At 35.8% G+C, this 16,691-nt stretch overlaps 1 pseudogene; it reads right to left on the reverse strand.

Moving 5' to 3' along the window:
* Positions 1-526: 526 nt before the first annotated feature.
* On the reverse strand, positions 527-8,829 carry LOC149219194 (bidirectional sugar transporter SWEET1-like; annotated as a pseudogene).
* Between the last annotated feature and the right edge of the window lie 7,862 nt (positions 8,830-16,691).

Genomic DNA, 16,691 nt, shown 5'->3' on the forward strand with positions numbered 1-16,691 from the left:
CAAGGGTTTATTTATGTAATGCTATGTAATCCACTTCATGTGGGACTTTATGATTACACCTTAGGATGTGAGATTTACATTTGAGAAGCGGGATTTGAAGAAATTTGATTTGATATTTCTTTCTTTGAATGTTACATGTTACATTTTGTTAAAAATAGTCTCTCTCTTTCTAACTTTATCTTAATTATTGTAACCTTCGCTGAAACTTAGACCCGTGTTAAAATTAATTATACAAAATCATATAATTATTAATAATAAAAGTACATAAATATTCCATCATATTACTCCAACAATGTTACGGGTGACTTCCATATATCAATATCTTTTAAAAACAGCTTGAGTTTGGTGGAATTGATTATCTCTACACATTTTGGTGGGGGAAAGTAGTCAAATCGATGTTAAATCACTGTTATGAAAGTATTATACATTAATTGATGAGATCCCTTATCCACAAATAATGGGGGTTCTACATCAATTTGATATTTGATCTGCAACATTAGAACTAAACAGTTATTATTATTATTGATAAAAAAACACAGATACAGACACTTGTCCATCACTTGCTATGATATTTAACTAATCTGCAACATTAAAACAGTTGTTATTAAATGCTCTGTACTGTTTAAAAACAGATAACAGACATTCTGTCCATCACTTGCTAACTCTGTTGAGTAAGTCGTTCCGGATCCACTCTGGTGTCTAGAGATTTGGTTGGCGTGGAGTCCTTGTAGATCCAATATAATACAAGCTGCGCTGCACCCAACACATTTCCTACTCCATTCGGAACCTGTTTCAATACATGAGTATTAATTCCCTTAAATCCATAGGCATATATTCCAACAATAGGGATAAATTTGAGATTCCTGTGGAAGTAATTGTTTCATGATAGGTTTCTCAGATTATTAACTACAATATTCATCTTCATCTTCAAATTAATTGACATTTTCATAAAATATTATGGAAATTTTTTTTGATATTTTGAAAATAATATTATGAAAATAGAGTATTGATAGTAGATTCTGAAAATATTTTAATGATAGGAATTAGGTTAAACAATTGATCTAGCTATTATCCATTGTTGTTTATAGAATTGGTTAGGAACATCTAAGAATCTAACTATTGTTGTCTATAGGATTGGTCAGAAATATCTAGAAATCCAACAGACAGTAGTGAAAATATCTCAAGGATAGGAAACAGGGTAAATACTTGATTTCGCTATTGTCCATTGCTGTCTATAAGATTCGTTAGGAATATCTAAAAATCTAACATACAACAGTGATGTGAAATAATTGACCTACCAAAAAATTTCAAGATATTCCCAAAACCTACAATAAAATAAATTCAGATTAAACTACAACATCCATCTTCAAATTAATAGAGATTTTGAAAATGAATGCTATAGTTAATACTCCATGAAACCTACAATCAAACAATTTGGATGGCAATGCTCAAAATATAAGCTCACCCCAATAAATGCATCTTTGCCAAGAATGCCATAAACAAACCAAGATAAACCGCATAGGAATACAAAGAGCGACAGGAAAAATGGCATGTATTTGTTGAAATATACTTTCAACTGCAGCGTTGCTGGAAGCCGCCAGTGAACAACAACCGCAAAACAGCCAATGTTTCCCCGCACTGCTTTCACGCAACAGTGGTATTTCTTGGGGAGGCAGCGAGAATGTACACTGGTTGACACGTGGCCACAACAAATTTTCCAAAACCACCATTCCCCAGCGCTTAAAGTTCAGCAAATAAGTCCTTGCAATATTGTCAACAACCATCCGATTTTTGAGGGCAAGATCAACGGTTGGTAGCTCATGAGAGTGAGGGTACTTCACTCTGCCTGTCCCTGGATTTTCCATGCGATACAGTTAAAACAAAATTAACATATCGCCATACTGAAAAATTAATGAAATGTACTGTGGTCGTAAATTGTAGGTAAAGCATTTATTTTGTTTTAAATTCATGGATGTAATTTTTTTTTACACGGCACAAGTCAAACAAAAGTCATGTTCTGTTTTATGTTTTTTGTTGAAAAATGTAATGTAATATGTGAAGCGCAGCAGCGCCTGAATGCAATTTTTTTGAGAAGGAAAACCCAATACGCAGCAGCGTGAAGGGGGTAAAGAAAAATTTCACACAGCAGTGTTGATATTTTTTTTGGAGGAGACAGAGTATTTTGTTTTGAAATGCACAGCAGTGCAGAGACAGAGTAATTCCCCAGGGAGACAGTGAAGTTTCTTTTGGAACTGCATCTGAAGCAGGAATATTGTAATCCCTTTGATAGAGGAAGAATCTTTTGTAACAGTTGGTTTTATTAATGAATATAAAGTTTTTCTGTGCATGTGTAAAACTTTGTCTTCAGGAAACAATTTTTTTTGTTTTCTCTGTGTTAAGGAACAGAGCATTTTTTCTGTTTAATTTGTTTGGAATTATCAGAAATTCCCAACATGCTATCGGAGCTTGTCCAGGCTCTTTGAAGGTGTCAAAGAAGCTGAAGGAAGGATTTCTTGCTGCAGCAGCTTCTCTAGCAGAGTGAAGACTCAGTCAAGAAAGAATCCAAGGTATTTCTCAAGTTAGTTTTCTGTGTTACTGTTGAGGACAATCAGCGATTTTAAATACACAGTCAAATATTTTGAAGCATAGTTAAGAGTGCAAGAATGGCTGGATACAGCACTAGCATGGGTATCTGTAATACTCAGCTCCCACAATTTAATGGAAAAAACTATGACTATTGGGCAATAACTATGAAAGCTTTGCTTGCTTCGCAAGACTTATGGGAATTTGTTGAGGATGGTTTTGAAGAACCAACAGATGAAAATGAGTTTAATAACTTAACTCAGGCAGAGAAAGATCTGTTGAAGAGCAATAAGAAGAAGGATTCTAAAGCCCTCTACTTTTTGTATCAAGCAATGCATGAGAGTGTGTTTCCAAGGATAGAAGCAGCCAAAAGATCCAAAGAAGCATGGGAAACTCTCAAGACAACCTATCAAGGCATGGAGAAAGTGAAGACAACAAAACTGCAGTTGCTGAGGAGAGATTTTGAGACTCTCTGCATGAAGGAGTCAGACAATATTGACTCATTCTTCACACATGTGACTGGTCTGGTCACACAGATAAGGTTCATAGAGAGATTCTTGAAGAAAGGAGGATTGTGGAGAAACTATTGAGGATCCTACCCTCAAGGTTTGATGTGATTGTCACCACCATAGAAGAGACAAAGGATCTCACAAACTTCTCAGTTGATGAACTACATGCATCACTGATAACACATGAGCAAAGATTGAGTAGAAATGAAAACTCATCTCTAGAACATGCCTTTAAGACCTAGATGTTCTTTGGAAGAGGAAGAGGTCAAGGCAGAGGAAACAAGAGAGGAAGAGGCAGAAGCCAAAACAGAGGTGGAAGAAACAGTCCAGCAAATGCTCAAGGAAGAGGTAGCAATCCAAATCAGAACCAAGGCCAAGGCAGTAGCCAACAAAGTGGACAACATCATGCTCAAGGACAAAGGTATGATAAAGCCAATGTCCAATGTCATTATTGTAAAGATATGGGCATTATGCAAATGAATGTAGGAAGAAGTAGCATGATATGAGTAATAGAACTAGTGCAAATTTCACTAGAGAAAATATCAGCCAAGATAATTTGTTTTTAGCCTGTAATATGGCTGAAGAAAAGAGTGAAGATGTATCGTTCTTAGATTCCGGTTGCAGTAACCATATGACAGGAAACATAGCCCTGTTTTCTATGTTAGATCAGAGTGTGAAGTCACAAGTCACACTAGGGACTGATAATAAAGTTTCTGTTATGGGAAAAGGATAAGTAAATGTCTTAACAAAGAAAGGTGAAAAGAAAACCATATCAGATGTTATTATGTTCCTGGAATGAAATGTAACCTTTTAAGTATTGGACAACTTATTCAAAAGGGGTACAATGTTTTCTTTGTGGATGATGTATGCACCATCATGGATAAAACACCCAGCAAACAATGTATCGCTGAAGTGAAGATGACAAGGAACAGGATGTTCCCTCTCAGAATGAAAGCAGATTTAAAAAATGGAGAAGAAATAGCAGCAGTGACACAAGAGGCTTTCCAAAGCGAACCAAAGGATGAAAGCTGGTTGTGGCACTTGAGATTTGGACATCTCAACTTTGGAGGTCTTAACTTGTTGAATAGAAAAGGAATGGTAAGAGGATTACCATTGACAGAGAAACTAGACAGCCTTTGTGAAGGTTGTATCTTGGGGAAACAACACAGAGAAAGTTTTCCATCTGGGAAAAGCATAAGGGCAAAAGCACCCTTAGAGATTGTCCACTCAGATTTATGTGGACCGATGCAAACTCCATCACTTGCAGGCAGCCACTATATACTAACATTTATTGATGATTTTACTAGAAAAACTTGAGTCTATTTCCTAAAGAACAAAAGTGAAGTGTTTGAAAAATTTCGCAATTTCAAAGCACTTGTAGAAAACCAAAGTGGGCTGCATATCAAAGTTCTAAGAACTGATAGAGGATGTGAGTATATCTCCAAGGAATTTCTACGTTTTTGTAGATAAAATGGAATTCATAAACGGTTTACCACTAGGTACACTCCGCAGCAAAATGGAGTTGCCGAAAAGAAGAATAGGACAATCATGGATATGACAAGGAGTATGTTAAAGGCAAAGCATTTTCCAAATGATTATTGGGCTGAAGCTGTACACTGTGCAGCGTACATTTTGAATAGATGCCCTACAAAAGCAGTCATAAACAGAGTGTCGGAAGAAGCATGGAGTGGGACAAAGCAAGGAGTCACCCACATGAAAGTTTTTGGATGTGTGGCCTATGCACACATTCCAGATCAACTAAGGAAGAAGTTGGACAGCAAAGGGGAGAAATGTATTTTCATTGGATACAGTGAGGAATCCAAAGCTTACAGGTTGTATAACCCATCCACCAAGAAGATTATTGTGAGTAGAGATGTTTAGTTCATTGAGGAGGAAGCTTGGGATGGAAGCATAGAGAAAACAATGAATGTTAAAAGCTCTTTGTCACATGATGAAGATGATGAGGAGATGGCTGAAATACATCCCCAAACAGCAGCACCAACACAAGGGCAACAAGAAACACCCTTGAGGAGAAATGAAAGTGCTTCTCCAAGCACACCACAAGGAGGAAATTCAAGTGCTTCTTCAAGCACTTGTACACCAAATGAAAGAGGTAAGAAGTTCAGAAATTTAAGTGACATTTATGAACAAGAGGCAGCAAATGAAGGTATGAACTCTTTGTTTGCTTTATATTGTCATGTTGATGACCCTGTTCATTTCGAAGAAGCAATTAAGGATAGGAAATGGATAGAAGCTATGGATGAGGAGATCAATGCCATAGAAAAAAACAAGACATGGGATTTAGTTGAACTACCAAAAGGAAAGGAAGTCATTGGAGTTAAATGGGTCTATAAGACCAAAAGTAATGCTGAAGGCAAAATAGAAAGACACAAGGCAAGACTTGTTATCAAAGGATATAAGCAGCAGTATGGGAGAGACTATGAGGAAACTTTTGCACTGGTTGCTAAAATGGAAACCATGAGAGCAGTGATGTCCATAGCAGCACAAAACAAGTGGAAAGTTTACCAAATGCACATGATGTCAACATTCCTAAATGGAGTGTTAATGGAAGAGGTTTACATTGAACAACCTCTAGGCTATGAAAATAAAGGCCAAGAGCACAAAGTGTGCAGATTGAAGAAAGCTCTTTATGGGCTGAAGCAAGCACCAAGAGCGTGGTACAGTAGGATAGATTCCTATCTACTGGAAAATGGATTTGAAAAGTGTGAGGGAGAACCCACCCTCTACATCAAAGAAAAGGATGGTAAAATACTAATTGTTGTGTTATATGTTGATGATGTTATTTTCACAGGTAATGATGATTATCTTATTGAAAATTTCAAAACAGTCATGAAAGAAGAATTTGAAATGACTGACATGGGTTTGCTGAGATACTTCTTAGGAATAGAAGTAGAACAAAATGGAAATGGGATTTTTATCTCACAAGCGAAATATGTTAATGAAGTGTTGGAAAGATTTAATATGCAGGAGAGCAAAGCAGCAATCACTCCCACAGTGATGGGATTAAAACTCAGCAAAGAGGACAACAGCAAGGATTTTGATCCTAGTTTGTACAAGAGCATAGTTGGCAGCCTCATGTATTTGATTGCAACTAGGCCGGATATAATGTATGCTGTTAGTTTGATTTCCAGATTCATGGAGAGGCCAAAAGAAGCACATTGGCAGGCAGCAAAAATGATTCTGAGGTATGTTAAAGGTACTAAAAGGTTTGGCATTTTATATATTGTTTCAGAATGTTCAGATTTAATTGGATACACTGATAGTGATTGGGCTGGAAGTGTAGATGATCGGAAAAGCACATCCGGTTATGTTTTTCACATGGGTTCAGGAGCCATTTCATGGGCTTCTAAAAAATAGCCTATTGTAGTGTTGTCTACAGCAAAAGCAAAATATGTGGCAGCTACAGCAGCAGCGTGTCAAGCAATTTGGATGAGAAGGATGTTAAGGATTTTATGCCAAGAGCAAGCAAAATGAACTGTGATTTTTTGTGACAATAGCTCAGCTATTGCATTATCCAAGAATTCTGTGTTTCATAAGAGAACTAAACACATTGACACAAAGTTTCATTACATCAGGGAATTGGTAAACAATGGAGAAATTGTTTTACAACACTACAGAACTCAGGAGCAGGTTGAAAATATTTTAACCAAACCATTGGGGCAGAAAAGTTTTGAATTTTTGAGGAAATGTCTGGGTATGATTGATAACCCATCAGTTGAAATTAAAGGGGAGTGTTGAAATATACTTTCAACTGCAGTGTTGCTGGAAGCCGCCAGTAAACAACGACCACAAAACAGCCAACGTTTCCCCATACCGCTTTCACGCAATAGTGGTATTTCATGGGGAGGCAGCGAGCATGTACACTGGTTGACACGTGGCCACAACAACTTTTCCAAAACCACCATTCCCGGCGCTTAAAGTTTAGCAAATAAGTCCTTGCGATATTGTCAACAACCATCCGATTTTTTAGGGCAAGATCAATTGTTGGTAGCTCATGAGAGTGAGGGTACTTCACTCTGCCTGTCCCTGGATTTTCCGTGCGATATAGTTAAAACAAAATTAACATATTGCCATACTGAAAAATTAATGAAATGTACTGTGGCCATAAATTGTAGGTAAAGCATTTATTTTGTTTTAAATTCACGGATGTAATTTTTTTTTTACACGACACAAGTCAAAGAAAAGTCATGTTCTGTTTTATGTTTTTTGTTGAAAAATGTAATGTAATATGTGAAGCGCACCAGCGCGTGAATGCAATTTTTTTTTACAAGGAAAACCCAATACGCAGCAGCGCGAAGGGGGTAAAGAAAAATTTCACACAGCAGTGTTAATATTTTTTTTGGAGGAGACAAAGTATTTTGTTTTGAAGTGCACAGCAGTGCAGAGACAGAGTAATTTCCCAGGGAGACAGTGAAGTTTTTTTTGGAACTGCATCTGAAGCATGAATGTTGTAATCCCTCTAATAGAGGAAGAATCTTTTGTAACAGTTGGTTTTATTAATGAATACAAAGTTTTTCTGTGCATGTGTAAAACTTTGTCTTCAGGAAAAAAAAATTTTTTTGTTTTCTCTGTGTTAAGGAACAGAGCATTTTTTCTGTTTAATTTGTTTGGAATTATCAGAAATTCCCAAAAGTATTCCACGCTCTTTGTTTCCACTACAAGTTTCTGCCATGGGACAAGAAAATCAACGTGACTTCAGAATAATCAGCAGGAATGGAAATCATAATACAAAAATCCCAAACTGAAAACTTTAGGGAGAAAGAGTTAGTGAATACAGACCATAATGGACAATGGGGAAACATACATGCACACTGACAGAGTTGCAGCAACTATTCCAATAAGCAAAGTGCGTGAAGTGTAATCAAGAGCCATAGCCGATACCACAACAATGACTCCAAACAAAACCAACTCTGCGACGAACAACCTCAACATTTTCCTCTTTTGTTTCATTCACACACACATAACAGTTAAACTCCCCAGATCAGAATCACATTCTTATCAACTAGTTGACCTGTAAGATGATTCTAATCTTACCCTGTGCATTGGAGGAGCGTATGCCAAGTAAAGACATACATAAACCAGCTCTAGAACAGCTCCTGATCCATCCAAAATGGTGACCAGAATATTATCAGATGATACGGAGGGTAGGCCGTAATAAGCGTACAGCAGACAGTTTAGGAGGGAAACCACATATGGAAGGCCAAAAAAGTCCTCTGTAGAACCCCTTTTATTACATAGTAGAACGTAATCCTGCACCGTGTGGATTCAGAAGGAGGACCCAATAAATAAATAAATAAATAAGTGCTCACACAGTTGATTTATTGAATAGCAAGAAGTTATATTCATGAAATTAGGCTTACACAGGTGCCAAGAGTGCTGCACTGAAAATATTTCCTGCATAAATTTCAAGACAGTAAACAAAATTTTGATAGAAATTAGTGTTCTATGATTCTTACCAAAGAGAATATGAAACAGAAAAAAAAACCTAGGATGTTGAAGATGAAGTGCAGAACATCCTTCATTGTTCTGCTCTGATGAATGTCCTCCTCCCAGAATGGGAATCCTCTGTAAGACAACTGCATATATGGCTGCTTCTTCCCATCCACCAGTCAGAGTGAGGGCCATGGCGGCCGAGCTCCACCAAACATTCCGGATGAGATGACATTTTGTCCCTTCTCCTCCGAGCATGGTGAGATTTGAACATCAGTAGACGAAGCCTATTCAGCCCTGCATGGGAAGTTGCGTGCTTGTTTAAGTGAGGCCCATGGCGGCTGAGCTCCACCATACATTCCGGATGAGATGACATTTTGTCCCTTCTGCTCTGAGCATGATGAGATTTGAACATCAGTGGTGGAATTCTATTCAGCCCTCTACATCAGAATCTGCTTGTTTAAGTGGATCCCCTCGTTGTGGGTTGTCCGAATGCAATGTTCCTGAAAGTGAAACTGCAACATTTTGTAGAAATTTAAATGTCACATAATGTTTTGTTTCTTACATAATTACATAAGAAATTATCACTGAACAACAAAGGTGCTATTTTTTAATATTATTTGTTAATGTTGATTGAAAGCTGTAGAAGGAAAACCATGTGAATTATAAATTATTGGTTGGTGTTCTATATAAATGATCTGAAAATTACTCGTAAGTGATCTCAGTTAATTAATTAATGAATGAAGGTATTACAGACTCATGTGTTGGTGTGTGTCTATGTTATCTTAAGCAACGGATCGATCAGATTGCAAAATACACAGACACTGAAAAATGGAAAATAGTAAGACAAACACAGTAAGGAAATACAAGAACACAACAAATTAACAAGGAGTTCACCCAATCCTCTTGGGCTACGTCTCCGATTCAGCTTTCAGTGGTGGCATTTTCTTATTGTGTCTTTAAAGCAGAGTTTTTACAATGAGGAGCTCAATTTGAGTCTCCTGAAATAGAAGATGTTCAGTAGGGTGGTTCTTGGATTCCCCAAGCCACTAGAGTGCACAGACTCTTTCCTTACCAAGTTTCGACCTCTCTGGTCTTTAATGGAATGAGTCCAATGTGGTGCTTAATTCCCAACAGATATCCTCACAGGGATTACTTGAAACTCTCAAGCCTGGTTCTGTCTGCGCGATGCTGCCTTAACTCTCCAGGTCATCTCGGCTCTTTGTTTTCTGCTTCTTGATTCACTGCCTCTTTTTCATTTGTCTCTGTTCTCCTCCTTCGTTCTGCTCTCTGTCTTTTCAGGGCTTAAAGCCAATTTGTCTCATGACTGTTCGCTTCCTCTTCCTCCCCTTTGGATCGCCTACTGCTATTCGCTTGGAGTTCCCTGTCTTTCCATCATCGCCAACGTCTCGCAGGGAAGTGGCCACTTGTCCTTTCACAAATTGCGCCAGCTCTTCCTCAATGGTTCGGTATTTCAGTTACACTGTGCAATGATTCATCTGCCAACTCAGCGGTCAAATCGGACTTCAAACTTTATGTGATGTAGCTTATTTTCCCTTCAGATCTGGTTTCTCATCGGGTGCAATCTCCGCCGTCAGATCTGGAGCCCCCAAATCCTATGGTGTTTGCTCTTATCGCGCGGTTGACTTGCTCGACCGTTAGCTCGCGATGAGAGGTAGTTTTCTCTCTCATCCGCTGGACACGCGTCATGCAATCTATGGAATCACTCATTCTCCTGCCAAATCCGCTTACCGCCCAACATGCCTCCGATATTCCGCCAGTTTTGGAGCGCGGGGCCCGTCTTTTGCTTTAGTGCTTTCCCTACAGTTTCCCAGCTTCCCATGTGACTGAGCGCTTCGAGGCTTTTCCTTCTCGAGGGGTTTTGCCCATCGCAGCGCTAATCGCGCATCAGAAATGGCCTCCATTTTCCGATCCGGAGTTCCTAATTGCTAGTTTGCGTCCTGCGCGGTCTCCATGGGCCTCGATCAGCGCGCTTTGACCGAGGTCCTCATCGTTCCTTGCTAGATACACATTGCCACTATCCAGAGGTCTTCCTGATAGCTCTTTATTCACAAGTTTTGAAGTCTGTCATGATTTGACACAATCATAGCATTTTGATAATTTTCATGGATCCAATTCGGATCAATAAATTATTGGTTGGTGTTTTTATTAGATAAGTCTAAGTCTAGATTTACAATGTGGAAATTTAAATGACACATAATGTTTTTCTTCTTACATAAGAAATGATCACTAAACAAGAAAAGTGAGATTTTTGAACATTATTTATCGATTTTTTAATGTTGATTGAAACCTCTAGAAAGAAAACCATGTGAATTATAAATTATTGGTTGGTGTTCCATAAAAGTGTAGGTTTCTACTCTTGCTTCTTATTAGATAAGTCTAAGTCTAGAATTAGAAAACTGCAACATTAACAAGAAAAGTGCGATTTTTGAACATTATTTATTAATTTATTAATGTTGATTGAAACCTATAGAAAGAAAACCATGTGACTTATACATTATTGGTTGGTGTTCCATAAAAGTGTAGGCTTCTACTCCTGCTTCCTATTAGACAAGTCTAAGTCTAGATCTAGAAAACTGCAACATTTTGTAGAAATTTAAATGACACATAATGTTTTCTTTCTTACGTAAGAAATGATCACTGAACAAGAAAAGTGTGATTTTTGAACATTATTTATTAATTTATTAATGTTGATTGAAACCTATAGAAGGACAACCATGTGACTTATAAATTATTGGTTGGTGTTCCATAAAAGTGTAGGCTTCTACTCCTGCTTCTTATTAGATAGGTCTAAGTCTAGATCTAGATCTTGGGTCACTAATCTATTTCCTTACTTCCCAGAAAGATGAAGCTTTTAATTAATAATAACAATTTTAAAACATACTCTAGACCGATAACATAGTATTTTTATATGAAACTTCAATTGAATTTACTAGAATTTATTTTTGATTGAAATAATCTTTAACCAAACCAAAGCAATTTTATAACATACTCTAAACCCATAACATAGTATTTTTATGTGAAACTTCAATTCAATTTACTAAAATTTATTTTGGATCAAAATAATTATGAATATTAGTTGTTTTATCATCATTGTTTTAAATGTTGGTTTGTATGAAAGTGAATTGTAATTTTAAATTAGCCTACATCTACCATTATCACTTTAGATCTATTTTAATGATAGATCTATTAAATGTCGCTAAATCAAATTTTTTTGAGGTATAAATATTTTTAGAGCGTAAAATTGAGGAAAAATGTATACATTGAGAGATTTGATTCCTCTTGATATTGTATAAATTTGGGGTTAACATGGATCTACAATGATTTTTGTCATGAATGATCACACAAAATTTGTAAATGATCAAAATTGTGTATATGTACATGTCTAAGGTTAATCTTATCATTTGAGTTTCACTCAGTTTCGTCATTTTGTTAAAAGCATAGAGAGTATTATCAAGAAGGTTTAATGTCAATATAACTTCGTTAATCCTTATCATAGTGTCACAATTTGTAAATAATCAATGTTATGCATATGTACGCATTTAAGATTATTCTAATAATTTGACATTTATGCATTTTTTTTGGTTGATTGAAAGTACAAATAGTACTATTGAGAAGAATCAAAATTATGTATGTCCAATATGAATTTGATCATTTTAAATTTAATCAATTTCTTTAGTTTATTGAGAACATAGTACTTTTGAAAAGTATATTTCAAAAGTTATATGAGGAATAAGTTGAATGTAAATAAAGTAACAATGTTGAATGCTAAAAAATGTGAATGATAAAAATGTAATGAATTACAAATAGTTTACATTGTGATCATTCTCAATCTATGTTCTTCTCCTTTTCGTATAGTCACACCTACTAGTTTTATCATATTTTCATATCACTATATGAAAATATAGGTTGAACTCGAAGACCATTCAAATTTTTAACTTAATACATTGTAATCAACATCGTACTTTGTCTCTTTTGCTTCCCAATATTAATAATTGCTTTCTCCAATGTCAATCATTATGACATATGGTTTGTTGAGCCCCAAACTAGTTTCAAATGAAGTTGGTTTTTATTACCTCTTTTAGTATCTGTGATAGGAATTACTTGAGCTAATGTTTCATCCCATAGAACTCCCAATTATCAATACTTACTAAAACATATGTGGGTGATTCTTGGAGTAAAATTCTAAGGCTATACAAAAGTTATTTTACAACTCCAAGAACACCATTGATGAGTCGACATCATTGTATATGTTTAATATAAACATTAACACAACTCCAATTGAAATAAGTAATTCAAGTCCATGTATTTTTCATTTATTTCAATAGAGTAGTTATTTTCCCTCTTGTAACAACAGTGGTTGGCGTGGTATCATTTAGATTTCTTAAACAATATTTATTATGATTTTGTACATCATCATGTGTTACAAATAAATTTATTTCCTTATAGAATGACTCTTTTGTGGAAGCATCCAAAGAATCATCTTTATGAATAATAAGTAACTTCCAATCTTTTATAGTTTGTTTTGCATTCCTAACACTCATCAACAAATCACAAAAAAAAGAATTGTTTATTGCTTTGTCCCTCTTGTAAAAACACAATATCAAGGGTCACAACTATTGTGAGTGAGTTCCATAATTCTTTTGCAATGCTTTGAGATGCACAAATAGGTCTATTCATAACAAGTGACAGTTTTTCATAATCATTGACTTATATAATTGATTTACCTTGAAAAGAAACGTTAAAAAATCTTGGTGAAATCTTGAATCACTTTTTGTTAATAAATTTCTTACACTAAAAATTATTTTATCTATTAATATCTATTGCATATGCTTCATCTCTTCTTATTAGGTAACTATACATGGTCCTTGTAGATGTGTTATCTCTTTGATTACATATTAAGTGCATGATGTATTGTTGTTACATATATGTTGAAATCTAAAACCCTTGTGTGAGCTAAAAAAATTAACATGGTCTCCTTAAGAAGAGACTCAATTTCAAGGGCATTTTTAGTAGCACTAATAAAAGATGACTTTCTTGTACCTACAATTCCTTGGATCATCATATGTAGTGGATAAACATCTAATATATAATGACTAAGGATAATATCAAATGTTTTTATTTTCTTAAACCCCAAACTTTGAAATGAATAAGACTTTGTATGTCGTTGAGTAAGAATGGACTTCAACTTTGACTTATGAGATATGAAATGAATAACATAATTGGAACTATCTTCACCTACAAATTTTTTTTTCCAATTATGCATAACAACATGATCCCTATGTCCAAGCATCTCAGACTCATTATACTTTATAAATTCATTCTTATGCAATCCACAAATGATCTCCCACATCATCAATGTTTCACAACTATGTATATTCAATCTATCATAATTTTATCTCAGTTCATACTTCTTTCTATTCTCTTCAACATAAAGTTTTGACTAATCACATAGATTTGTAGGTTCCTTATATTCATATACAAAACTTCGTATCTTCTTATAAATTCAATATTTCTCATTGCAAGTGATGTGATGCTCAAGATAATTAAAAAATTCTTCATAATAATTCATAGGATCAAATTGAAATATTTGTTTCATGTCATTTAAGAAAGGATAATCATACTTGCATCAATTGAGTTTAGCTCAAATGGTTGACAAAAAAATATTATCCTCCCCAACTACGTTCAATTCCCCACATGTGACATGTTGAGCCGATAGTGAGTATTTATTGTTATGGATTTGGAGATGTTGTTTGAGTAATCCATGTTGGACATAAACATATATATTCCTCATATAAAATACAAATATAATTCATAAGGGAAAAAAAGGATGATCATCAAATTTGAGTTTAATGTGAATATTTCTCTAAGGTTGATCTCGCATAATCATTGCATGTATACATCAATCAAAATACTATTTTGCATATCTAACTTTTGTGGGGATCATCATAATTCAATGTTTCCATGTTAGGAACATATTTTAACTATAAAAATTAATGTACATGTGGACACCCATGATGTTTCTACTCAGTGACAAAATTAATTTGTAGCTAGATGAAAATGACAAAAAGTTTCATATTGAACCATTATATTCCCTTAAGTGCATACAATGTGGTCAAATATGAAGATTACCAATCACATTTTGAAATTTTTATTTCTTTTCTTCCTATGGATCTATAAGACTTGTATCGAGCATTAAGTTGTATAAATATAACCACTACATGTCTGTTGTAGTTAATGTGAAGAATATTGTTGGACACCCAATTTGTTGAATCACATTAAATAACTCAACATGACACTTGCTTCAATTTGCATGTGTGTCTCCTAATACAACTCCAAATTATATCAATATTTTTACATGTCAGGAATCTAGAAGATCTTTTAAATGTTCTCCTAATCGTTCCATTGGTTTAAGTAGTTTTTTCATATTCTTTTTTGAAAAACCATATAGCAAGCTTGAGCATGATGTATTATGGCAATATTAAGTAAAATGTATCTAAAATGAGGGTTCCTTCCAAACCTTTTGTCACGATATCTGACAATATGTTTTGCAAACTCATGAAGATGCACATTGTGCATTATTGTTTGCAACGAATTATTGGCACTTGTCTTTATCATTTAAAAAATACCCAAAACTTATCTATTTTGGTCTTATTTACCCTCTTTTTCCCCGTGTTTACAGAATTTAACTACTTTGTCCCACGATAAACAAAAATAAAACAAAAAAGAGGTATTTATACTATTTTATTTTAATTTTGAGTAATTAGAAAATTAAAATGTTAAAAAAATAATTTTACTAGAATTTTCAAGAATAAAATCATTCTAGTAATTCTTCATCCATTGAGTTTGTTGCAAAAAATTCTAGGAAAACCACAAAAATGGATTTTAATGCTCATATTCATGGCACGATATGGTTCCCATCATATTCATAAAAGGAAAAATAAAAACCTGTAGTCAATTTTGTAGTCAATGCTGGTGCTAGCAAGAGGATAAATATGAGCATTCAATCACACCCATCTTGCTCTGGTTCCCGTAATCCATCAAACCCTAGCACTCCTCCTTCTCAATGCTTTGAAACCCCCGTGATCAGGGTTAAAGCAATGGCCCAACAACAACAAGAGGGCAGAACATCCTCGGATCCATTGCTAGCACATCCATCTGCTTCGCGGACTGGGAAACGAAAGGTAAAGTGTGTGAAAGCCACCACGAAGGAACTCACAATCTCATTTGGAGAGGACATCCTGATAGGAGAGGTTGCGAACAAGGCCAACACGGTTATGGTTGGACATGTCAAGGAAGGGCTTACACAGTGGAGAGATTAACCCTCTGGGTTAAGGAAATTTGGGGCAATACCCTCAAGGAATTTCCAGAGGTACAGAATCTACCAAGGGGATGGTTCACGCTGCATTTTATTAAGGAGGCCTACACAGACCTAGTTCTAGCGAAATACTAGCACATAGAGATGGCGCCAGTTCTCCTTAAGCCTTGGAGTCCATTGTTCGACCTAGGAAAGGGAGAAAATAGGAGCTGGACCCATCTAGGTTCGATTACCAGGTCTTCCCCTTCAGTATTGGTCTGAAGCTGTTTTTGTAAGGATTAGGAATGTGCTTGGCACCTACCTAGACTATGAGAAGACCTACGTGCAGACCAAGAATCAAACCTTGGCTCGTATCCTGGTGTATTTGGATACGCGGGAGGGTTTGGAGGAGAAAATAACATTAAAATGGAGGCATTACACTCGAATAGAGATCCTGGACTACGAAGGTGTCCTTTTTCACTGTAGAAGATTCCATAAGGTAGGGTACATCTACAAGGAATGTCCATTGATCACGAAAACATCTAATCCTTCGAGCACACCTTCTATTCATAAGGGCAAAGCAATAGCTAACCAGGCAAGTACCCCGGTTTTGGCTCACAGAGTACCTGATCAGGTCGGAACCTCCAAAGTTGCGGAAGAATCACACAGGACTCCATCGCCTCTGATGACCCATGCCAGAGCTGTTGCTGCCGAGGCTGCAAGAAAAGCGGGTACTCCTCTCTACTCCCTACCTATATCAAATGTATCATCTGTATCATTTACTTGGAGTGCATCATTAGATACTTCATCTACTATGCTCATGTCTCCCT

Source organism: Pinus tabuliformis, chromosome Q, assembly GCF_031772625.1.
Source record: "Pinus tabuliformis cultivar Carrire ecotype Pingquan chromosome Q, CPIR1, whole genome shotgun sequence".
NCBI lineage: Eukaryota > Viridiplantae > Streptophyta > Pinopsida > Pinales > Pinaceae > Pinus > Pinus tabuliformis.